The sequence below is a fragment of the Triturus cristatus genome, chromosome 12 (assembly GCF_964204655.1).
Source record: "Triturus cristatus chromosome 12, aTriCri1.1, whole genome shotgun sequence".
Lineage (NCBI taxonomy): Eukaryota > Metazoa > Chordata > Amphibia > Caudata > Salamandridae > Triturus > Triturus cristatus.
The window spans coordinates 727,516,841-727,541,733 of NC_140595.1; the positions used below are offsets into that span (position 1 = coordinate 727,516,841).

Sequence of the window (24,893 nt, forward strand, 5' to 3'; positions counted from 1 at the left end):
AGTTTGAATGCAAGCGTATCCTTTTACAGATCCAGAGATATACTCATGCAATTTTTATTTTTAGGACAGAACGTGCATGATGAAAAAAACATTGTTTTTAAAAAGCGCATTGCAGAATATCAGTACTTTGATGTGGGAAAACTTCAAAACTTTCAAACAAAATATTTGTAGGCAGCTTACAGCAAGTTGTTGTGGCCGAGTGGTTAAGGCGATGGACTAGAAATCCATTGGGGTATCCCCGCGCCGGTTCGAATCCTGCCAACAACGAGAATCTTTTTATTATCGGCTACAATTTCAGAAGTTAACCTTTAGTATTTCTTCCATTTCAGTTTTATAAATAGGTGGCTTATTTTTGTGTCACTATTGCCTCTCCACATATTTGTTATCGCTACCTCTTTCATGTCTTTGCTACACCTCATTCCTACTTTAGCACTGGTGTAAACGCTTCAAATTATTATACCGTTGCTCTCTCATTCATACCTGCGCATGCACTTGAAAGTTACTTTACCGATAAAAGACGCAAAGAGAGAAATAGAACAAAAGTGCTGGCTGAATTGGCAAACACACTTCATAAAACTGCATTTTCTTTTTTATTCTCCCCCGTGTTACATGCTTAACCTCCCCATGTGTAATTTCTCTTAACCTGCTGTCCCAGGAAGAGAATTTCATCTACAGGCTCTTTCTGTGTTTTTTTCCCTAGTCTGTCTTTCCCATTTCTTAGCTGTGTAACTGTTCCTTTACGCGCTCTATTTAAACGCCATCAATCTCATTTAAGCTCCTTGCTCCCGCTTCTGTTTTCTCCACCTCTCATACTGCCAGTTCTCTCTTTCTCTGTGGTTGGTGGCTACTTTCCTGAGCTTCCGAAGCCACGTGGTTCCTGCCTCTTGTTGTCAGACTTGAATTGGAAAAGGAACTATATTAACAAGCCTTTACCACTCACACACGGCGGAAGTTTATACTTTAATTCAGTGAGCTAAGAAAAGCGTGTTGTGGGTCCCCTACGAGCCATGGTGCTTGCTTCATCATGATTTGGCACCAGTCATTAGCCGCAGCTCTGCTAATGAGCCACTGAGGTCAGTTTCAATATTTACTCAAAAACATAACCATGCAGCCCACCCCTCAACTGTGTATTTATCTTGCTTTTCTGCTGTTCGTGTGATTAGCTGGGAGGAGCTCACGGCGACATCCTCCCTATAAAAGTGTAGATGGATCACTCTCTAACTCTTTCTTGCTTCACATACAAATGGCTTGAAAGGTGCAGGGAAGATGCAGGTCTAATAGACAGAATAGAAGGTCTGTGCCAGGTGGGTTTCTCTGCATTGGTGTCCCATCACAGGTCCGCAAGTGTAATGTGTGATCTTTGACTCCTGGCATTTCACAAGCAGGCGGCCAGGAAACGGTTTCAGCCTATCAACCACTGAGGAGACGCAGCCTCTGAATGAGGAATGAGGAAGCAATGAATACATCCAGCCTATCACAGGAACAGCCCTGAGTGTTCCGAATTATAAATTCTCCATGTCACTGTATGTCGTTGAGCCCAAGTAGCTCGCCGTGATCGTATAGTGGTTAGTACTCTGCGTTGTGGCCGCAGCAACCTCGGTTCGAATCCGAGTCACGGCATTGTGGTTGGCAATGTCACGGCAGTTGGGTGTTAATTTTACAGAATTAGCAAATGTACCAGTGGTTTTTGTAAAATGTCTATTAAAAACAGATCCTTTCAAATATTTAAACCATCTAACAACAAATGATTTAAACTCGCATGATTATAAGCTGTAGCTATAATGTATTTACTTACATAAATTATCGTTCTTGAACCTATTGGGGGTGGAGGGGGAGCGGAGCTCACCCCCCAGGTGCAGTTGAGTGACCTGTGTTGTGGCTCTCTAGAGGGAAGGCACAAATTTTGCTGTCACCCAGCTCAATCCAGACGTGTATTGGGGCCAGGTTTCAGGCAAATAGAGCAGTAAGTGCAGAGACATGTTCACTCTCTTAAAGTGGCATTTCTAAAATAGTAAAGTTAAATCCAACCTCACCAGTAAGTAGGATTTTCAATAAATAAATAAAGCTACTCCTCTCCGATATGGAATTACCAAATAAAAAGTGTAGGGGAATACACAGAGCTAACCTATGAGAGGGGTAGACCTCACAGTAGCGAAAAATGAAATAGACTGTTTGGTACTTACAGGACACGCGAACCACCAAAGTACATATCTTATTTTTTACTTACATAGCATCATGCACCTAGGACTACCTAGGGCCTACCTTAGGTGTAAATTATATGTAATAAAAGGGGAGTTTAAGGCTTGGCAAGTAGGCTGGGACTCCCCTGGGAGACCCCTGAGTCTATGCCCAGAACCATAACTCTGCCAGTCGAGTACTTACCTAAAAGCCGATAACTCACTTTTCTTCCATAGGCTAACATTGAGTGGTTTCACTTGGAAATTCTTCTAAGTGGTGTGGAGTTTTGGAACTTTAAAATATTCATCTAAAATCAGCCGAACAACGAATTCTGATTTACTCACCTGTTATCAGGAGAGACCTCAGTGCTGCATCTTGGAGCTCGGTACTGACCCTGAAAAGTAATTTTAACCGTACTTACCAGTAACTCGAATTTCCTTCCATGGGATATCATTGCCTGCTTTTTGCTGAAAATTTTCTAAGTGTCGATTTTTGAAACTTACAAATATTCTTTAAAAATCGTACCAACTGTGAAAACGTAATTGTTTACCTGTTTTAGATAGATGTCCCAGTACTGAGCCTAGGAGCCCAGCACTGGATTACAAAAGTAACGAGAACGTACTTTACCCGTAACTTGAATTTTCTTCCTCAGGAAACCATTGACTGTTTTTCTGTGAAATTTCTTCTAAGTGTCGATTTTGCAAACATGTAAATATTCCTTAAAAATCGCCTGTATAACTTAAACGCAGTTTCTCAACTGCTTACAGGTGGTACAGTAGTGCTGGATCTAGGATCCAACACTGACGTAGAAAACGTAACCATAACCCCACTTACCTGCTAAGTGAATTTCCTTCCATAGGATAACATTGGTAATTTGATCAGCAAAAGTTTCTAAGTGTCAACTTTTAAAATAGCAAAATATTGCTTAAAAATCACAACAGTAACTAAAACGAATTTACTCACTTGTTTCCAAGAACTGTCCCAGGACTGAATCTAGGATCCAGTCCTGGATTTAGAAAAGTAATCCTGAAAGTAATTAATTGCATATAACTTAAAATTCCCATTGAGCTCAATGTATTATTGTGATTCAAATTGTGTTGCCTATTGCAATAAACTGTAACTATGACCTGCAAAAGTCAATTGCCTATTGCAAAGTATTTAACTAAAGCATCTCATTCTGAGAAAGTATATTTTGATACCTATTGTTGGTTCTAAAATAAAACAACAATATCTTTTGTATTCAAACCAATGGCCTAGAGTTCAGTTCTTGAGTGTGTGAGACCATTTGCTGACTGAGTGTGTACAACAAATGTTTTACACTGTACTCTGATACTGCCTTACTGCTCGGCAAGCTACCACTTTAGAGAGTAAGGTTATATCTAACTTTAGCCTCTGCCAAACCTCTGGGGACTGGGGACTCTGTGCACACTGTACCTATTTGGGAACAGTATATACAGAGCCACTTTCTCACAGTAGTGATAAAGTGATTAGAGTCCTACGGCCAACATAAAGATACAGCAAAACGTGAGGTGAAAAGCAAAAAGGTTGCTGGTAGGCCACCTTAAGGATGCCAGGTCTAACAAAAACTGAACTAAGGATAACATGAGTAAAACATCAGGTTTCTCTACTGCATTTGGTGAGACAAGTGGGCCTTCTTTTATCTTCCATTCAAGCAATCTTTGACAGACCCCTTTATTATAGAGCTTTTCAAGGATTAAAGATAAGGCACTTACAAAGGAGTCCCAAATAATCAGAGATGGTTGACTTCTGTAATATGGGTCGTAGACTAAAAGCAGCACAAAAACAGAGTGCAACAGGGTCCAAAAAACTTGAGTGCCACAAGAGAGTTTGAATGCAAGCGTATCCTTTTACAGATCCAGAGATATACTCATGCAATTTTTATTTTTAGGACAGAACGTGCATGATGAAAAAAACATTGTTTTTAAAAAGCGCATTGCAGAATATCAGTACTTTGATGTGGGAAAACTTCAAAACTTTCAAACAAAATATTTGTAGGTAGCTTACAGCAAGTTGTTGTGGCCGAGTGGTTAAGGCGATGGACTAGAAATCCATTGGGGTATCCCCGCGCAGGTTCGAATCCTGCCAACAACGAGAATCTTTTTATTATCGGCTACAATTTCAGAAGTTAACCTTTAGTATTTCTTCCATTTCAGTTTTATAAATAGGTGGCTTATTTTTGTGTCACTATTGCCTCTCCACATATTTGTTATCGCTACCTCTTTCATGTCTTTGCTACACCTCATTCCTACTTTAGCACTGGTGTAAACGCTTCAAATTATTATACCGTTGCTCTCTCATTCATACCTGCGCATGCACTTGAAAGTTACTTTACCAATAAAAGACGCAAAGAGAGAAATAGAACAAAAGTGCTGGCTGGATTGGCAAACACACTTCATAAAATTGCATTTTCTTTTTAATTCTCCCCCGTGTTACATGCTTAACCTCCCCATGTGTAATTTCTCTTAACCTGCTGTCCCAGGAAGAGAATTTCATGTACAGGCTCTTTCTGTGTTTTTTTCCCTAGTCTGTCTTTCCCATTTCTTAGCTGTGTAACTGTTCCTTTACGCGCTCTATTTAAACGCCATCAATCTCATTTGAGCTCCTTGCTCCCGCTTCTGTTTTCTCCACCTCTCATACTGCCAGTTCTCTCTTTCTCTGTGGTTGGTGGCTACTTTCCTGAGCTTCCGAAGCCACGTGGTTCCTGCCTCTTGTTGTCAGACTTGAATTGGAAAAGGAACCGTATTAACAAGCCTTTACCACTCACATACGGCGGAAGTTTATACTTTAATTCAGTGAGCTAAGGAAAGCGTGTTGTGGGTCCCCTACGAGCCATTGTGCTTGCTTCATCATCATTTGGCACCAGTCATTAGCCGCAGCTCTGCTAATGAGCCACTGAGGTCAGTTTCAATATTTACTCAAAAACATAACCATGCAGCCCACCCCTCAACTGTGTATTTATCTTGCTTTTCTGCTGTTCGTGTGATTAGCTGGGAGGAGCTCACGGCGACATCCTCCCTATAAAAGTGTAGATGGATCACTCTCTAACTCTTTCTTGCTTCACATACAAATGGCTTGAAAGGTGCAGGGAAGATGCAGGTCTAATAGACAGAATAGAAGGTCTGTGCCAGGTGGGTTTCTCTGCATTGGTGTCCCATCACAGGTCCGCAAGTGTAATGTGTGATCTTTGACTCCTGGCATTTCACAAGCAGGCGGCCAGGAAACGGTTTCAGCCTATCAACCACTGAGGAGACGCAGCCTCTGAATGAGGAATGAGGAAGCAATGAAAACATCCAGCCTATCACAGGAACAGCCCTGAGTGTTCCGAATTATAAATTCTCCATGTCACTGTATGTCGTTGAGCCCAAGTAGCTCGCCGTGATCGTATAGTGGTTAGTACTCTGCGTTGTGGCCGCAGCAACCTCGGTTCGAATCCGAGTCACGGCATTGTGGTTGGCAATGTCACGGCAGTTGGGTGTTAATTTTACAGAATTAGCAAATGTACCAGTGGTTTTTGTAAAATGTCTATTAAAAACAGATCCTTTCAAATATTTAAACCATCTAACAACAAATGATTTAAACTCGCATGATTATAAGCTGTAGCTATAATGTATTTACTTACATAAATTATCGTTCTTAAACCTATTGGGGGTGGAGGGGGAGCGGAGCTCACCCCCCAGGTGCAGTTGAGTGACCTGTGTTGTGGCTCTCTAGAGGGAAGGCACAAATTTTGCTGTCACCCAGCCCAATCCAGACGTGTATTGGGGCCAGGTTTCAGGCAAATAGAGCAGTAAGTGCAGAGACATGTTCACTCTCTAAAAGTGGCATTTCTAAAATAGTAAAGTTAAATCCAACCTCACCAGTAAGTAGGATTTTCAATAAATAAATAAAGCTACTCCTCTCCGATATGGAATTACCAAATAAAAAGTATAGGGGAATACACAGAGCTAACCTATGAGAGGGGTAGACCTCACAGTAGTGAAAAATGAAATAGACTGTTTGGTACTTACAGGACACGCGAACCACCAAAGTACATATCTTATTTTTTACTTATATAGCATCATGCACCTAGGACTACCTAGGGCCTACCTTAGGTGTAAATTATATGTAATAAAAGGGGAGTTTAAGGCTTGGCAAGTAGGCTGGGACTCCCCTGGGAGACCCCTGAGTCTATGCCCAGAACCATAACTCTGCCAGTCGAGTACTTACCTAAAAGCCGATAACTCACTTTTCTTCCATAGGCTAACATTGAGTGGTTTCACTTGGAAATTCTTCTAAGTGGTGTGGAGTTTTGGAACTTTAAAATATTCATCTAAAATCAGCCGAACAACGAATTCTGATTTACTCACCTGTTATCAGGAGAGACCTCAGTGCTGCATCTTGGAGCTCAGTACTGACCCTGAAAAGTAATTTTAACCGTACTTACCAGTAACTCGAATTTCCTTCCATGGGATATCATTGCCTGCTTTTTGCTGAAAATTTTCTAAGTGTCGATTTTTGAAACTTACAAATATTCTTTAAAAATCGTACCAACTGTGAAAACGTAATTGTATACCTGTTTTAGATAGATGTCCCAGTACTGAGCCTAGGAGCCCAGCACTGGATTACAAAAGTAACGAGAACGTACTTTACCCGTAACTTGAATTTTCTTCCTTAGGAAACCATTGACTGTTTTTCTGTGAAATTTCTTCTAAGTGTCGATTTTGCAAACATGTAAATATTCCTTAAAAATCGCCTGTATAACTTAAACGCAGTTTCTCAACTGCTTACAGGTGGTACAGTAGTGCTGGATCTAGGATCCAACACTGACCTAGAAAAAGTAACCATAACCCCACTTACCTGCTAAGTGAATTTCCTTCCATAGGATAACATTGGTAATTTGATCAGCAAAAGTTTATAAGTGTCAACTTTTAAAATAGCAAAATATTGCTTAAAAATCACAACCGTAACTAAAACGAATTTACTCACTTGTTTCCAAGAACTGTCCCAGGACTGAATCTAGGATCCAGTCCTGGATTTAGAAAAGTAATCCTGAAAGTAATTAATTGCATATAACTTAAAATTCCCATTGAGCTCAATGTATTATTGTGATTCAAATTGTGTTGCCTATTGCAATAAACTGTAACTATGACCTGCAAAAGTCAATTGCCTATTGCAAAGTATTTAACTAAAGCATCTCATTCTGAGAAAGTATATTTTGATACCTATTGTTGGTTCTAAAATAAAACAACAATATCTTTTGTATGCAAACCAATGGCCTAGAGTTCAGTTCTTGAGTGTGTGAGACCATTTGCTGACTGAGTGTGTACAACAAATGTTTTACACTGTACTCTGATACTGCCTTACTGCTCGGCAAGCTACCACTTTAGAGAGTAAGGTTATATCTAACTTTAGCCTCTGCCAAACCTCTGGGGACTGGGGACTCTGTGCACACTGTACCTATTTGGGAACAGTATATACAGAGCCACTTTCTCACAGTAGTGATAAAGTGATTAGAGTCCTAAGGCCAACATAAAGATACAGCAAAACGTGAGGTGAAAAGCAAAAAGGTTGCTGGGAGGCCACCTTAAGGATGCCAGGTCTAACAAACACTGAACTAAGGATAACATGAGTAAAACATCAGGTTTCTCTACTGCATTTGGTGAGACAAGTGGGCCTTCTTTTATCTTCCATTCAAGCAATCTTTGACAGACCCCTTTATTATAGAGCTTTTCAAGGATTAAAGATAAGGCACTTACAAAGGAGTCCCAAATACTCAGAGATGGTTGACTTCTGTAATATGGGTCGTAGACTAAAAGCAGCGCAAAAACAGAGTGCAACAGGGTCCAAAAAACTTGAGTGCCACAAGAGAGTTTGAATGCAAGCGTATCCTTTTACAGATCCAGAGATATACTCATGCAATTTTTGTTTTTAGGACAGAACGTGCATGATGAAAAAAACATTGTTTTTAAAAAGCGCATTGCAGAATATCAGTACTTTGATGTGGGAAAACTTCAAAACTTTCAAACAAAATATTTGTTGGCAGCTTACAGCAAGTTGTTGTGGCCGAGTGGTTAAGGCGATGGACTAGAAATCCATTGGGGTATCCCCGCGCAGGTTCGAATCCTGCCAACAACGAGAATCTTTTTATTATCGTCTACAATTTCAGAAGTTAACCTTTAGTATTTCTTCCATTTCAGTTTTATAAATAGGTGGCTTATTTTTGTGTCACTATTGCCTCTCCACATATTTGTTATCGCTACCTCTTTCATGTCTTTGCTACACCTCATTCCTACTTTAGCACTGGTGTAAACGCTTCAAATTATTATACCGTTGCTCTCTCATTCATACCTGCGCATGCACTTGAAAGTTACTTTACCAATAAAAGACGCAAAGAGAGAAATAGAACAAAAGTGCTGGCTGGATTGGCAAACACACTTCATAAAACTGCATTTTCTTTTTTATTCTCCCCGTGTTACATGCTTAACCTCCCCATGTGTAATTTCTCTTAACCTGCTGTCCCAGGAAGAGAATTTCATGTACAGGCTCTTTCTGTGTTTTTTTCCCTAGTCTGTCTTTCCCATTTCTTAGCTGTGTAACTGTTCCTTTACGCGCTCTATTTAAACGCCATCAATCTCATTTGAGCTCCTTGCTCCCGCTTCTGTTTTCTCCACCTCTCATACTGCCAGTTCTCTCTTTCTCTGTGGTTGGTGGCTACTTTCCTGAGCTTCCGAAGCCACGTGGTTCCTGCCTCTTGTTGTCAGACTTGAATTGGAAAAGGAACTATATTAACAAGCCTTTACCACTCACACACGGCGGAAGTTTATACTTTAATTCAGTGAGCTAAGAAAAGCGTGTTGTGGGTCCCCTACGAGCCATGGTGCTTGCTTCATCATGATTTGGCACCAGTCATTAGCCGCAGCTCTGCTAATGAGCCACTGAGGTCAGTTTCAATATTTACTCAAAAACATAACCATGCAGCCCACCCCTCAACTGTGTATTTATCTTGCTTTTCTGCTGTTCGTGTGATTAGCTGGGAGGAGCTCACGGCGACATCCTCCCGATAAAAGTGTAGATGGATCACTCTCTAACTCTTTCTTGCTTCACATACAAATGGCTTGATAGGTGCAGGGAAGATGCAGGTCTAATAGACAGAATAGAAGGTCTGTGCCAGGTGGGTTTCTCTGCATTGGTGTCCCATCACAGGTCCGCAAGTGTAATGTGTGATCTTTGACTCCTGGCATTTCACAAGCAGGCGGCCAGGAAACGGTTTCAGCCTATCAACCACTGAGGAGACGCAGCCTCTGAATGAGGAATGAGGAAGCAATGAATACATCCAGCCTATCACAGGAACAGCCCTGAGTGTTCCGAATTATAAATTCTCCATGTCACTGTATGTCGTTGAGCCCAAGTAGCTCGCCGTGATCGTATAGTGGTTAGTACTCTGCGTTGTGGCCGCAGCAACCTTGGCTCGAATCCGAGTCACGGCATTGTGGTTGGCAATGTCACGGCAGTTGGGTGTTAATTTTACAGAATTGGCAAATGTACCAGTGGTTTTTGTAAAATGTCTATTAAAAACAGATCCTTTCAAATGTTTAAACCATCTAACAACAAATGATTTAAACTCGCATGATTATAAGCTGTAGCTATAATGTATTTACTTACATAAATTATCGTTCTTGAACCTATTGGGGGTGGAGGGGGAGCGGAGCTCACCCCCCAGGTGCAGTTGAGTGACCTGTGTTGTGGCTCTCTAGAGGGAAGGCACAAATTTTGCTGTCACCCAGCCCAATTCAGACGTGTATTGGGGCCAGGTTTCAGGCAAATAGAGCAGTAAGTGCAGAGACATGTTCACTCTCTAAAAGTGGCATTCCTAAAATAGTAAAGTTAAATCCAACCTCACCAGTAAGTAGGATTTTCAATAAATAAATAAAGCTACTCCTCTCCGATATGGAATTACCAAATAAAAAGTATAGGGGAATACACAGAGCTAACCTATGAGAGGGGTAGACCTCACAGTAGTGAAAAATGAAATAGACTGTTTGGTACTTACAGGACACGCGAACCACCAAAGTACATATCTTATTTTTTACTTACATAGCATCATGCACCTAGGACTACCTAGGGCCTACCTTAGGTGTAAATTATATGTAATAAAAGGGGAGTTTAAGGCTTGGCAAGTAGGCTGGGACTCCCCTGGGAGACCCCTGAGTCTATGCCCAGAACCATAACTCTGCCAGTCGAGTACTTACCTAAAAGCCGATAACTCACTTTTCTTCCATAGGCTAACATTGAGTGGTTTCACTTGGAAATTCTTCTAAGTGGTGTGGAGTTTTGGAACTTTAAAATATTCATCTAAAATCAGCCGAACAACGAATTCTGATTTACTCACCTGTTATCAGGAGAGACCTCAGTGCTGCATCTTGGAGCTCAGTACTGACCCTGAAAAGTCATTTTAACCGTACTTACCAGTAACTCGAATTTCCTTCCATGGGATATCATTGCCTGCTTTTTGCTGAAAATTTTCTAAGTGTCGATTTTTGAAACTTACAAATATTCTTTAAAAATCGTACCAACTATGAAAACGTAATTTTTTACCTGTTTTAGATAGATGTCCCAGTACTGAGCCTAGGAGCCCAGCACTGGATTACAAAAGTAACGAGAACGTACTTTACCCGTAACTTGAATTTTCTTCCATAGGAAACCATTGACTGTTTTTCTGTGAAATTTCTTCTAAGTGTCGATTTTGCAAACATGTAAATATTCCTTAAAAATCGCCTGTATAACTTAAACGCAGTTTCTCAACTGCTTACAGGTGGTACAGTAGTGCTGGATCTAGGATCCAACACTGACCTAGAAAACGTAACCATAACCCCACTTACCTGCTAAGTGAATTTCCTTCCATAGGATAACATTGGTAATTTGATCAGCAAAAGTTTCTAAGTGTCAACTTTTAAAATAGCAAAATATTGCTTAAAAATCACAACAGTAACTAAAACGAATTTACTCACTTGTTTCCAAGAACTGTCCCAGGACTGAATCTAGGATCCAGTCCTGGATTTAGAAAAGTAATCCTGAATGTAATTAATTGCATATAACTTAAAATTCCCATTGAGCTCAATGTATTGTTGTGATTCAAATTGTGTTGCCTATTGCAATAAACTGTAACTATGACCTGCAAAAGTCAATTGCCTATTGCAAAGTATTTAACTAAAGCATCTCATTCTGAGAAAGTATATTTTGATACCTATTGTTGGTTCTAAAATAAAACAACAATATCTTTTGTATGCAAACCAATGGCCTAGAGTTCAGTTCTTGAGTGTGTGAGACCATTTGCTGACTGAGTGTGTACAACAAATGTTTTACACTGTACTCTGATACTGCCTTACTGCTCGGCAAGCTACCACTTTAGAGAGTAAGGTTATATCTAACTTTAGCCTCTGCCAAACCTCTGGGGACTGGGGACTCTGTGCACACTGTACCTATTTGGGAACAGTATATACAGAGCCACTTTCTCACAGTAGTGATAAAGTGATTAGAGTCCTACGGCCAACATAAAGATACAGCAAAACGTGAGGTGAAAAGCAAAAAGGTTGCTGGTAGGCCACCTTAAGGATGCCAGGTCTAACAAAAACTGAACTAAGGATAACATGAGTAAAACATCAGGTTTCTCTACTGCATTTGGTGAGACAAGTGGGCCTTCTTTTATCTTCCATTCAAGCAATCTTTGACAGACCCCTTTATTATAGAGCTTTTCAAGGATTAAAGATAAGGCACTTACAAAGGAGTCCCAAATAATCAGAGATGGTTGACTTCTGTAATATGGGTCGTAGACTAAAAGCAGCACAAAAACAGAGTGCAACAGGGTCCAAAAAACTTGAGTGCCACAAGAGAGTTTGAATGCAAGCGTATCCTTTTACAGATCCAGAGATATACTCATGCAATTTTTATTTTTACGACAGAACGTGCATGATGAAAAAAACATTGTTTTTAAAAAGCGCATTGCAGAATATCAGTACTTTGATGTGGGAAAACTTCAAAACTTTCAAACAAAATATTTGTAGGTAGCTTACAGCAAGTTGTTGTGGCCGAGTGGTTAAGGCGATGGACTAGAAATCCATTGGGGTATCCCCGCGCAGGTTCGAATCCTGCCAACAACGAGAATCTTTTTATTATCGGCTTCAATTTCAGAAGTTAACCTTTAGTATTTCTTCCATTTCAGTTTTATAAATAGGTGGCTTATTTTTGTGTCACTATTGCCTCTCCACATATTTGTTATCGCTACCTCTTTCATGTCTTTGCTACACCTCATTCCTACTTTAGCACTGGTGTAAACGCTTCAAATTATTATACCGTTGCTCTCTCATTCATACCTGCGCATGCACTTGAAAGTTACTTTACCGATAAAAGACGCAAAGAGAGAAATAGAACAAAAGTGCTGGCTGAATTGGCAAACACACTTCATAAAACTGCATTTTCTTTTTTATTCTCCCCCGTGTTACATGCTTAACCTCCCCATGTGTAATTTCTCTTAACCTGCTGTCCCAGGAAGAGAATTTCATCTACAGGCTCTTTCTGTGTTTTTTTCCCTAGTCTGTCTTTCCCATTTCTTAGCTGTGTAACTGTTCCTTTACGCGCTCTATTTAAACGCCATCAATCTCATTTAAGCTCCTTGCTCCCGCTTCTGTTTTCTCCACCTCTCATACTGCCAGTTCTCTCTTTCTCTGTGGTTGGTGGCTACTTTCCTGAGCTTCCGAAGCCACGTGGTTCCTGCCTCTTGTTGTCAGACTTGAATTGGAAAAGGAACTATATTAACAAGCCTTTACCACTCACACACGGCGGAAGTTTATACTTTAATTCAGTGAGCTAAGAAAAGCGTGTTGTGGGTCCCCTACGAGCCATGGTGCTTGCTTCATCATGATTTGGCACCAGTCATTAGCCGCAGCTCTGCTAATGAGCCACTGAGGTCAGTTTCAATATTTACTCAAAAACATAACCATGCAGCCCACCCCTCAACTGTGTATTTATCTTGCTTTTCTGCTGTTCGTGTGATTAGCTGGGAGGAGCTCACGGCGACATCCTCCCTATAAAAGTGTAGATGGATCACTCTCTAACTCTTTCTTGCTTCACATACAAATGGCTTGAAAGGTGCAGGGAAGATGCAGGTCTAATAGACAGAATAGAAGGTCTGTGCCAGGTGGGTTTCTCTGCATTGGTGTCCCATCACAGGTCCGCAAGTGTAATGTGTGATCTTTGACTCCTGGCATTTCACAAGCAGGCGGCCAGGAAACGGTTTCAGCCTATCAACCACTGAGGAGACGCAGCCTCTGAATGAGGAATGAGGAAGCAATGAATACATCCAGCCTATCACAGGAACAGCCCTGAGTGTTCCGAATTATAAATTCTCCATGTCACTGTATGTCGTTGAGCCCAAGTAGCTCGCCGTGATCGTATAGTGGTTAGTACTCTGCGTTGTGGCCGCAGCAACCTCGGTTCGAATCCGAGTCACGGCATTGTGGTTGGCAATGTCACGGCAGTTGGGTGTTAATTTTACAGAATTAGCAAATGTACCAGTGGTTTTTGTAAAATGTCTATTAAAAACAGATCCTTTCAAATATTTAAACCATCTAACAACAAATGATTTAAACTCGCATGATTATAAGCTGTAGCTATAATGTATTTACTTACATAAATTATCGTTCTTGAACCTATTGGGGGTGGAGGGGGAGCGGAGCTCACCCCCCAGGTGCAGTTGAGTGACCTGTGTTGTGGCTCTCTAGAGGGAAGGCACAAATTTTGCTGTCACCCAGCCCAATCCAGACGTGTATTGGGGCCAGGTTTCAGGCAAATAGAGCAGTAAGTGCAGAGACATGTTCACTCTCTAAAAGTGGCATTTCTAAAATAGTAAAGTTAAATCCAACCTCACCAGTAAGTAGGATTTTCAATAAATAAATAAAGCTACTCCTCTCCGATATGGAATTACCAAATAAAAAGTATAGGGGAATACACAGAGCTAACCTATGAGAGGGGTAGACCTCACAGTAGTGAAAAATGAAATAGACTGTTTGGTACTTACAGGACACGCGAACCACCAAAGTACATATCTTATTTTTTACTTACATAGCATCATGCACCTAGGACTACCTAGGGCCTACCTTAGGTGTAAATTATATGTAATAAAAGGGGAGTTTAAGGCTTGGCAAGTAGGCTGGGACTCCCCTGGGAGACCCCTGAGTCTATGCCCAGAACCATAACTCTGCCAGTCGAGTACTTACCTAAAAGCCGATAACTCACTTTTCTTCCATAGGCTAACATTGAGTGGTTTCACTTGGAAATTCTTCTAAGTGGTGTGGAGTTTTGGAACTTTAAAATATTCATCTAAAATCAGCCGAACAACGAATTCTGATTTACTCACCTGTTATCAGGAGAGACCTCAGTGCTGCATCTTGGAGCTCGGTACTGACCCTGAAAAGTAATTTTAACCGTACTTACCAGTAACTAGAATTTCCTTCCATGGGATATCATTGCCTGCTTTTTGCTGAAAATTTTCTAAGTGTCGATTTTTGAAACTTACAAATATTCTTTAAAAATCGTACCAACTGTGAAAACGTAATTGTTTACCTGTTTTAGATAGATGTCCCAGTACTGAGCCTAGGAGCCCAGCACTGGATTACAAAAGTAACGAGAACGTACTTTACCCGTAACTTGAATTTTCTTCCATAGGAAACCATTGACTGTTTTTCTGTGAAATTTCTTCTAAGTGTCGATTTTGCAAACATGTAAATATTCCTTAAAAATCGCCTGTATAACTTAAACGCAGTTTCTCAACTGCTTACAGGTGGTACAGTAGTGCTGGATCTAGGATCCAACACTGACCTAGAAAAAGTAACCATAACCCCACTTACCTGCTAAGTGAATTTCCTTCCATAGGATAACATTGGTAATTTGATCAGCAAAAGTTTCTAAGTGTCAACTTTTAAAATAGCAAAATATTGCTTAAAAATCACAACAGTAACTAAAACGAATTTACTCACTTGTTTCCAAGAACTGTCCCAGGACTGAATCTAGGATCCAGTCCTGGATTTAGAAAAGTAATCCTGAAAGTAATTAATTGCATATAACTTAAAATTCCCATTGAGCTCAATGTATTATTGTGATTCAAATTGTGTTGCCTATTGCAATAAACTGTAACTATGACCTGCAAAAGTCAATTGCCTATTGCAAAGTATTTAACTAAAGCATCTCATTCTGAGAAAGTATATTTTGATACCTATTGTTGGTTCTAAAATAAAACAACAATATCTTTTGTATGCAAACCAATGGCCTAGAGTTCAGTTCTTGAGTGTGTGAGACCATTTGCTGACTGAGTGTGTACAAACAAATGTTTTACACTGTACTCTGATACTGCCTTACTGCTCGGCAAGCTACCACTTTAGAGAGTAAGGTTATATCTAACTTTAGCCTCTGCCAAACCTCTGGGGACTGGGGACTCTGTGCACACTGTACCTATTTGGGAACAGTATATACAGAGCCACTTTCTCACAGTAGTGATAAAGTGATTAGAGTCCTAAGGCCAACATAAAGATACAACAAAACGTGAGGTGAAAAGCAAAAAGGTTGCTGGTAGGCCACCTTAAGGATGCCAGGTCTAACAAACACTGAACTAAGGATAACATGAGTAAAACATCAGGTTTCTCTACTGCATTTGGTGAGACAAGTGGGCCTTCTTTTATCTTCCATTCAAGCAATCTTTGACAGACCCCTTTATTATAGAGCTTTTCAAGGATTAAAGATAAGGCACTTACAAAGGAGTCCCAAATAATCAGAGATGGTTGACTTCTGTAATATGGGTCGTAGACTAAAAGCAGCACAAAAACAGAGTGCAACAGGGTCCAAAAAACTTGAGTGCCACAAGAGAGTTTGAATGCAAGCGTATCCTTTTACAGATCCAGAGATATACTCATGCAATTTTTATTTTTAGGACAGAACGTGCATGATGAAAAAAACATTGTTTTTAAAAAGCGCATTGCAGAATATCAGTACTTTGATGTGGGAAAACTTCAAAACTTTCAAACAAAATATTTGTAGGCAGCTTACAGCAAGTTGTTGTGGCCGAGTGGTTAAGGCGATGGACTAGAAATCCATTGGGGTATCCCCGCGCCGGTTCGAATCCTGCCAACAACGAGAATCTTTTTATTATCGGCTACAATTTCAGAAGTTAACCTTTAGTATTTCTTCCATTTCAGTTTTATAAATAGGTGGCTTATTTTTGTGTCACTATTGCCTCTCCACATATTTGTTATCGCTACCTCTTTCATGTCTTTGCTACACCTCATTCCTACTTTAGCACTGGTGTAAACGCTTCAAATTATTATACCGTTGCTCTCTCATTCATACCTGCGCATGCACTTGAAAGTTACTTTACCGATAAAAGACGCAAAGAGAGAAATAGAACAAAAGTGCTGGCTGAATTGGCAAACACACTTCATAAAACTGCATTTTCTTTTTTATTCTCCCCCGTGTTACATGCTTAACCTCCCCATGTGTAATTTCTCTTAACCTGCTGTCCCAGGAAGAGAATTTCATCTACAGGCTCTTTCTGTGTTTTTTTCCCTAGTCTGTCTTTCCCATTTCTTAGCTGTGTAACTGTTCCTTTACGCGCTCTATTTAAACGCCATCAATCTCATTTAAGCTCCTTGCTCCCGCTTCTGTTTTCTCCACCTCTCATACTGCCAGTTCTCTCTTTCTCTGTGGTTGGTGGCTACTTTCCTGAGCTTCCGAAGCCACGTGGTTCCTGCGTCTTGTTGTCAGACTTGAATTGGAAAAGGAACTATATTAACAAGCCTTTACCACTCACACACGGCGGAAGTTTATACTTTAATTCAGTGAGCTAAGAAAAGCGTGTTGTGGGTCCCCTACGAGCCATGGTGCTTGCTTCATCATGATTTGGCACCAGTCATTAGCCGCAGCTCTGCTAATGAGCCACTGAGGTCAGTTTCAATATTTACTCAAAAACATAACCATGCAGCCCACCCCTCAACTGTGTATTTATCTTGCTTTTCTGCTGTTCGTGTGATTAGCTGGGAGGAGCTCACGGCGACATCCTCCCTATAAAAGTGTAGATGGATCACTCTCTAACTCTTTCTTGCTTCACATACAAATGGCTTGAAAGGTGCAGGGAAGATGCAGGTCTAATAGACAGAATAGAAGGTCTGTGCCAGGTGGGTTTCTCTGCATTGGTGTCCCATCACAGGTCCGCAAGTGTAATGTGTGATCTTTGACTCCTGGCATTTCACAAGCAGGCGGCCAGGAAACGGTTTCAGCCTATCAACCACTGAGGAGACGCAGCCTCTGAATGAGGAATGAGGAAGCAATGAATACATCCAGCCTATCACAGGAACAGCCCTGAGTGTTCCGAATTATAAATTCTCCATGTCACTGTATGTCGTTGAGCCCAAGTAGCTCGCTGTGATCGTATAGTGGTTAGTACTCTGCGTTGTGGCCGCAGCAACCTCGGTTTGAATCCGAGTCACGGCATTGTGGTTGGCAATGTCACGGCAGTTGGGTGTTAATTTTACAGAATTAGCAAATGTACCAGTGGTTTTTGTAAAATGTCTATTAAAAACAGATCCTTTCAAATATTTAAACCATCTAACAACAAATGATTTAAACTCGCATGATTATAAGCTGTAGCTATAATGTATTTACTTACATAAATTATCGTTCTTGAACCTATTGGGGGTGGAGGGGGAGCGGAGCTCACCCCCCAGGTGCAGTTGAGTGACCTGTGTTGTGGCTCTCTAGAGGGAAGGCACAAATTTTGCTGTCACCCAGCTCAATCCAGACGTGTATTGGGGCCAGGTTTCAGGCAAATAGAGCAGTAAGTGCAGAGACATGTTCACTCTCTAAAAGTGGCATTTCTAAAATAGTAAAGTTAAATCCAACCTCACCAGTAAGTAGGATTTTCAATAAATAAATAAAGCTACTCCTCTCCGATATGGAATTACCAAATAAAAAGTGTAGGGGAATACACAGAGCTAACCTATGAGAGGGGTAGACCTCACAGTAGCGAAAAATGAAATAGACTGTTTGGTACTTACAGGACACGCGAACCACCAAAGTACATATCTTATTTTTTACTTACATAGCATCATGCACCTAGGACTACCTAGGGCCTACCTTAGGTGTAAATTATATGTAATAAAAGGGGAGTTTAAGGCTTGGCAAGTAGGCTGGGACTCCCCTGGGAGACCCCTGAGTCTATGCCCAGAACCATAACTCTGCCAGTCGAGTACTTACCTAAAAGCCGATAACTCACTTTTCTTCCATAGGCTAACATTGAGTGGTTTCACTTGGAAATTCTTCTAAGTGGTGTGGAGTTTTGGAACTTTAAAATATTCATCTAAAATCAGCCGAACAACGAATTCTGATTTACTCACCTGTTATCAGGAGAGACCTCAGTGCTGCATCTTGGAGCTCGGTACTGACCCTGAAAAGTAATTTTAACCGTACTTACCAGTAACTCGAATTTCCTTCCATGGGATATCATTGCCTGCTTTTTGCTGAAAATTTTCTAAGTGTCGATTTTTGAAACTTACAAATATTCTTTAAAAATCGTACCAACTGTGAAAACGTAATTGTTTACCTGTTTTAGATAGATGTCCCAGTACTGAGCCTAGGAGCCCAGCACTGGATTACAAAAGTAACGAGAACGTACTTTACCCGTAACTTGAATTTTCTTCCTCAGGAAACCATTGACTGTTTTTCTGTGAAATTTCTTCTAAGTGTCAATTTTGCAAACATGTAAATATTCCTTAAAAATCGCCTGTATAACTTAAACGCAGTTTCTCAACTGCTTACAGGTGGTACAGTAGTGCTGGATCTAGGATCCAACACTGACGTAGAAAACGTAACCATAACCCCACTTACCTGCTAAGTGAATTTCCTTCCATAGGATAACATTGGTAATTTGATCAGCAAAAGTTTCTAAGTGTCAACTTTTAAAATAGCAAAATATTGCTTAAAAATCACAACAGTAACTAAAACGAATTTACTCACTTGTTTCCAAGAACTGTCCCAGGACTGAATCTAGGATCCAGTCCTGGATTTAGAAAAGTAATCCTGAAAGTAATTAATTGCATATAACTTAAAATTCCCATTGAGCTCAATGTATTATTGTGATTCAAATTGTGTTGCCTATTGCAATAAACTGTAACTATGACCTGCAAAAGTCAATTGCCTATTGCAAAGTATTTAACTAAAGCATCTCATTCTGAGAAAGTATATTTTGATACCTATTGTTGGTTCTAAAATAAAACAACAATATCTTTTGTATTCAAACCAATGGCCTAGAGTTCAGTTCTTGAGTGTGTGAGACCATTTGCTGACTGAGTGTGTACAACAAATGTTTTACACTGTACTCTGATACTGCCTTACTGCTCGGCAAGCTACCACTTTAGAGAGTAAGGTTATATCTAACTTTAGCCTCTGCCAAACCTCTGGGGACTGGGGACTCTGTGCACACTGTACCTATTTGGGAACAGTATATACAGAGCCACTTTCTCACAGTAGTGATAAAGTGATTAGAGTCCTACGGCCAACATAAAGATACAGCAAAACGTGAGGTGAAAAGCAAAAAGGTTGCTGGTAGGCCACCTTAAGGATGCCAGGTCTAACAAAAACTGAACTAAGGATAACATGAGTAAAACATCAGGTTTCTCTACTGCATTTGGTGAGACAAGTGGGCCTTCTTTTATCTTCCATTCAAGCAATCTTTGACAGACCCCTTTATTATAGAGCTTTTCAAGGATTAAAGATAAGGCACTTACAAAGGAGTCCCAAATAATCAGAGATGGTTGACTTCTGTAATATGGGTCGTAGACTAAAAGCAGCACAAAAACAGAGTGCAACAGGGTCCAAAAAACTTGAGTGCCACAAGAGAGTTTGAATGCAAGCGTATCCTTTTACAGATCCAGAGATATACTCATGCAATTTTTATTTTTAGGACAGAACGTGCATGATGAAAAAAACATTGTTTTTAAAAAGCGCATTGCAGAATATCAGTACTTTGATGTGGGAAAACTTCAAAACTTTCAAACAAAATATTTGTAGGTAGCTTACAGCAAGTTGTTGTGGCCGAGTGGTTAAGGCGATGGACTAGAAATCCATTGGGGTATCCCCGCGCAGGTTCGAATCCTGCCAACAACGAGAATCTTTTTATTATCGGCTACAATTTCAGAAGTTAACCTTTAGTATTTCTTCCATTTCAGTTTTATAAATAGGTGGCTTATTTTTGTGTCACTATTGCCTCTCCACATATTTGTTATCGCTACCTCTTTCATGTCTTTGCTACACCTCATTCCTACTTTAGCACTGGTGTAAACGCTTCAAATTATTATACCGTTGCTCTCTCATTCATACCTGCGCATGCACTTGAAAGTTACTTTACCGATAAAAGACGCAAAGAGAGAAATAGAACAAAAGTGCTGGCTGGATTGGCAAACACACTTCATAAAATTGCATTTTCTTTTTAATTCTCCCCCGTGTTACATGCTTAACCTCCCCATGTGTAATTTCTCTTAACCTGCTGTCCCAGGAAGAGAATTTCATGTACAGGCTCTTTCTGTGTTTTTTTCCCTAGTCTGTCTTTCCCATTTCTTAGCTGTGTAACTGTTCCTTTACGCGCTCTATTTAAACGCCATCAATCTCATTTGAGCTCCTTGCTCCCGCTTCTGTTTTCTCCACCTCTCATACTGCCAGTTCTCTCTTTCTCTGTGGTTGGTGGCTACTTTCCTGAGCTTCCGAAGCCACGTGGTTCCTGCCTCTTGTTGTCAGACTTGAATTGGAAAAGGAACCATATTAACAAGCCTTTACCACTCACATACGGCGGAAGTTTATACTTTAATTCAGTGAGCTAAGGAAAGCGTGTTGTGGGTCCCCTACGAGCCATTGTGCTTGCTTCATCATCATTTGGCACCAGTCATTAGCCGCAGCTCTGCTAATGAGCCACTGAGGTCAGTTTCAATATTTACTCAAAAACATAACCATGCAGCCCACCCCTCAACTGTGTATTTATCTTGCTTTTCTGCTGTTCGTGTGATTAGCTGGGAGGAGCTCACGGCGACATCCTCCCTATAAAAGTGTAGATGGATCACTCTCTTACTCTTTCTTGCTTCACATACAAATGGCTTGAAAGGTGCAGGGAAGATGCAGGTCTAATAGACAGAATAGAAGGCCTGTGCCAGGTGGGTTTCTCTGCATTGGTGTCCCATCACAGGTCCGCAAGTGTAATGTGTGATCTTTGACTCCTGGCATTTCACAAGCAGGCGGCCAGTAAACGGTTTCAGCTTATCAACCACTGAGGAGACGCAGCCTCTGAATGAGGAATGAGGAAGCAATGAATACATCCAGCCTATCACAGGAACAGCCCTGAGTGTTCCGAATTATATAAATTCTCCATGTCATTGTATGTCGTTGAGCCCAAGTAGCTCGCCGTGATCGTATAGTGGTTAGTACTCTGCGTTGTGGCCGCAGCAACCTCGGTTCGAATCCGAGTCACGGCATTGTGGTTGGCAATGTCACGGCAGTTGGGTGTTAATTTTACAGAATAAGCAAATGTACCAGTGGTTTTTGTAAAATGTCTATTAAAAACAGATCCTTTCAAATATTTAAACCATCTAACAACAAATGATTTAAACTCGCATGATTATAAGCTGTAGCTATAATGTATTTACTTACATAAATTATCGTTCTTGAACCTATTGGGGGTGGAGGGGGAGCGGAGCTCACCCCCCAGGTGCAGTTGAGTGACCTGTGTTGTGGCTCTCTAGAGGGAAGGCACAAATTTTGCTGTCACCCAGCCCAATCCAGACGTGTATTGGGGCCATGTTTCAGGCAAATAGAGCAGTAAGTGCAGAGACATGTTCACTCTCTAAAAGTGGCATTTCTAAAATAGTAAAGTTAAATCCAACCTCACCAGTAAGTAGGATTTTCAATAAATAAATAAAGCTACTCCTCTCCGATATGGAATTACCAAATAAAAAGTATAGGGGAATACACAGAGCTAACCTATGAGAGGGGTAGACCTCACAGTAGTGAAAAATGAAATAGACTGTTTGGTACTTACAGGACACGCGAACCACCAAAGTACATATCTCATTTTTTACTTACATAGCATCATGCACCTAGGACTACCTAGGGCCTACCTTAGGTGTAAATTATATGTAATAAAAGGGGAGTTTAAGGCTTGGCAAGTAGGCTGGGACTCCCCTGGGAGACCCCTGAGTCTATGCCCAGAACCATAACTCTGCCAGTCGAGTACTTACCTAAAAGCCGATAACTCACTTTTCTTCCATAGGCTAACATTGAGTGGTTTCACTTGGAAATTCTTCTAAGTGGTGTGGAGTTTTGGAACTTTAAAATATTCATCTAAAATCAGCCGAACAACGAATTCTGATTTACTCACCTGTTATCAGGAGAGACCTCAGTGCTGCATCTTGGAGCTCAGTACTGACCCTGAAAAGTAATTTTAACCGTACTTACCAGTAACTCGAATTTCCTTCCATGGGATATCATTGCCTGCTTTTTGCTGAAAATTTTCTAAGTGTCGATTTTTGAAACTTACAAATATTCTTTAAAAATCGTACCAACTGTGAAAACGTAATTGTTTACCTGTTTTAGATAGATGTCCCAGTACTGAGCCTAGGAGCCCAGCACTGGATTACAAAAGTAACGAGAACGTACTTTACCCGTAACTTGAATTTTCTTCCATAGGAAACCATTGACTGTTTTTCTGTGAAATTTCTTCTAAGTGTCGATTTTGCAAACATGTAAATATTCCTTAAAAATCGCCTGTATAACTTAAACGCAGTTTCTCAACTGCTTACAGGTGGTACAGTAGTGCTGGATCTAGGATCCAACACTGACCTAGAAAAAGTAACCATAACCCCACTTACCTGCTAAGTGAATTTCCTTCCATAGGATAACATTGGTAATTTGATCAGCAAAAGTTTCTAAGTGTCAACTTTTAAAATAGCAAAATATTGCTTAAAAATCACAACAGTAACTAAAACGAATTTACTCACTTGTTTCCAAGAACTGTCCCAGGACTGAATCTAGGATCCAGTCCTGGATTTAGAAAAGTAATCCTGAAAGTAATTAATTGCATATAACTTAAAATTCCCATTGAGCTCAATGTATTATTGTGATTCAAATTGCGTTGCCTATTGCAATAAACTGTAACTATGACCTGCAAAAGTAAATTGCCTATTGCAAAGTATTTAACTAAAGCATCTCATTCTGAGAAAGTATATTTTGATACCTATTGTTGGTTCTAAAATAAAACAACAATATCTTTTGTATGCAAACCAATGGCCTAGAGTTCAGTTCTTGAGTGTGTGAGACCATTTGCTGACTGAGTGTGTACAACAAATGTTTTACACTGTACTCTGATACTGCCTTACTGCTCGGCAAGCTACCACTTTAGAGAGTAAGGTTATATCTAACTTTAGCCTCTGCCAAACCTCTGGGGATTGGGGACTCTGTGCACACTGTACCTATTTGGGAACAGTATATACAGAGCCACTTTCTCACAGTAGTGATAAAGTGATTAGAGTCCTAAGGCCAACATAAAGATACAGCAAAACGTGAGGTGAAAAGCAAAAAGGTTGCTGGTAGGCCACCTTAAGGATGCCAGGTCTAACAAACACTGAACTAAGGATAACATGAGTAAAACATCAGGTTTCTCTACTGCATTTGGTGAGACAAGTGGGCCTTCTTTTATCTTCCATTCAAGCAATCTTTGACAGACCCCTTTATTATAGAGCTTTTCAAGGATTAAAGATAAGGCACTTACAAAGGAGTCCCAAATACTCCGAGATGGTTGACTTCTGTAATATGGGTCGTAGTCTAAAAGCAGCGCAAAAACAGAGTGCAACAGGGTCCAAAAAACTTGAGTGCCACAAGAGAGTTTGAATGCAAGCGTATCCTTTTACAGATCCAGAGATATACTCATGCAATTTTTGTTTTTAGGACAGAACATGCATGATGAAAAAAACATTGTTTTTAAAAAGCGCATTGCAGAATATCAGTACTTTGATGTGGGAAAACTTCAAAACTTTCAAACAAAATATTTGTAGGCAGCTTACAGCAAGTTGTTGTGGCCGAGTGGTTAAGGCGATGGACTAGAAATCCATTGGGGTATCCCCGCGCAGGTTCGAATCCTGCCAACAACGAGAATCTTTTTATTATCGGCTACAATTTCAGAAGTTAACCTTTAGTATTTCTTCCATTTCAGTTTTATAAATAGGTGGCTTATTTTTGTGTCACTATTGCCTCTCCACATATTTGTTATCGCTACCTCTTTCATGTCTTTGCTACACCTCATTCCTACTTTAGCACTGGTGTAAACGCTTCAAATTATTATACCGTTGCTCTCTCATTCATACCTGCGCATGCACTTGAAAGTTACTTTACCAATAAAAGACGCAAAGAGAGAAATAGAACAAAAGTGCTGGCTGGATTGGCAAACACACTTCATAAAACTGCATTTTCTTTTTTATTCTCCCCCGTGTTACATGCTTAACCTCCCCATGTGTAATTTCTCTTAACCTGCTGTCCCAGGAAGAGAATTTCATGTACAGGCTCTTTCTGTGTTTTTTTCCCTAGTCTGTCTTTCCCATTTCTTAGCTGTGTAACTGTTCCTTTACGCGCTCTATTTA

At 40.4% G+C, this 24,893-nt stretch overlaps 11 non-coding genes across 11 annotated transcripts; all 11 read left to right on the plus strand.

The window, feature by feature from the left end:
* Positions 1–185: 185 nt before the first annotated feature.
* On the plus strand, positions 186–267 carry TRNAS-AGA (transfer RNA serine (anticodon AGA)). Its single transcript has one exon. It is a non-coding gene; the product is annotated as a tRNA-Ser (tRNA).
* Positions 268–1,548: 1,281 nt separating this feature from the next.
* Positions 1,549–1,620, plus strand: TRNAH-GUG (transfer RNA histidin (anticodon GUG)). Its single transcript has one exon. It is a non-coding gene; the product is annotated as a tRNA-His (tRNA).
* A 2,588-nt stretch (positions 1,621–4,208) lies between these two features.
* TRNAS-AGA (transfer RNA serine (anticodon AGA)) lies at positions 4,209–4,290 on the plus strand. The gene has a single exon. It is a non-coding gene; the product is annotated as a tRNA-Ser (tRNA).
* Positions 4,291–5,571: 1,281 nt separating this feature from the next.
* On the plus strand, positions 5,572–5,643 carry TRNAH-GUG (transfer RNA histidin (anticodon GUG)). The gene has a single exon. It is a non-coding gene; the product is annotated as a tRNA-His (tRNA).
* A 2,588-nt stretch (positions 5,644–8,231) lies between these two features.
* TRNAS-AGA (transfer RNA serine (anticodon AGA)) lies at positions 8,232–8,313 on the plus strand. Its single transcript has one exon. It is a non-coding gene; the product is annotated as a tRNA-Ser (tRNA).
* A 3,940-nt stretch (positions 8,314–12,253) lies between these two features.
* On the plus strand, positions 12,254–12,335 carry TRNAS-AGA (transfer RNA serine (anticodon AGA)). Its single transcript has one exon. It is a non-coding gene; the product is annotated as a tRNA-Ser (tRNA).
* A 1,281-nt stretch (positions 12,336–13,616) lies between these two features.
* TRNAH-GUG (transfer RNA histidin (anticodon GUG)) lies at positions 13,617–13,688 on the plus strand. Its single transcript has one exon. It is a non-coding gene; the product is annotated as a tRNA-His (tRNA).
* Positions 13,689–16,277: 2,589 nt separating this feature from the next.
* TRNAS-AGA (transfer RNA serine (anticodon AGA)) lies at positions 16,278–16,359 on the plus strand. Its single transcript has one exon. It is a non-coding gene; the product is annotated as a tRNA-Ser (tRNA).
* Positions 16,360–20,300: 3,941 nt separating this feature from the next.
* TRNAS-AGA (transfer RNA serine (anticodon AGA)) lies at positions 20,301–20,382 on the plus strand. Its single transcript has one exon. It is a non-coding gene; the product is annotated as a tRNA-Ser (tRNA).
* Positions 20,383–21,665: 1,283 nt separating this feature from the next.
* Positions 21,666–21,737, plus strand: TRNAH-GUG (transfer RNA histidin (anticodon GUG)). Its single transcript has one exon. It is a non-coding gene; the product is annotated as a tRNA-His (tRNA).
* Positions 21,738–24,325: 2,588 nt separating this feature from the next.
* Positions 24,326–24,407, plus strand: TRNAS-AGA (transfer RNA serine (anticodon AGA)). The gene has a single exon. It is a non-coding gene; the product is annotated as a tRNA-Ser (tRNA).
* Positions 24,408–24,893: the final 486 nt, after the last annotated feature.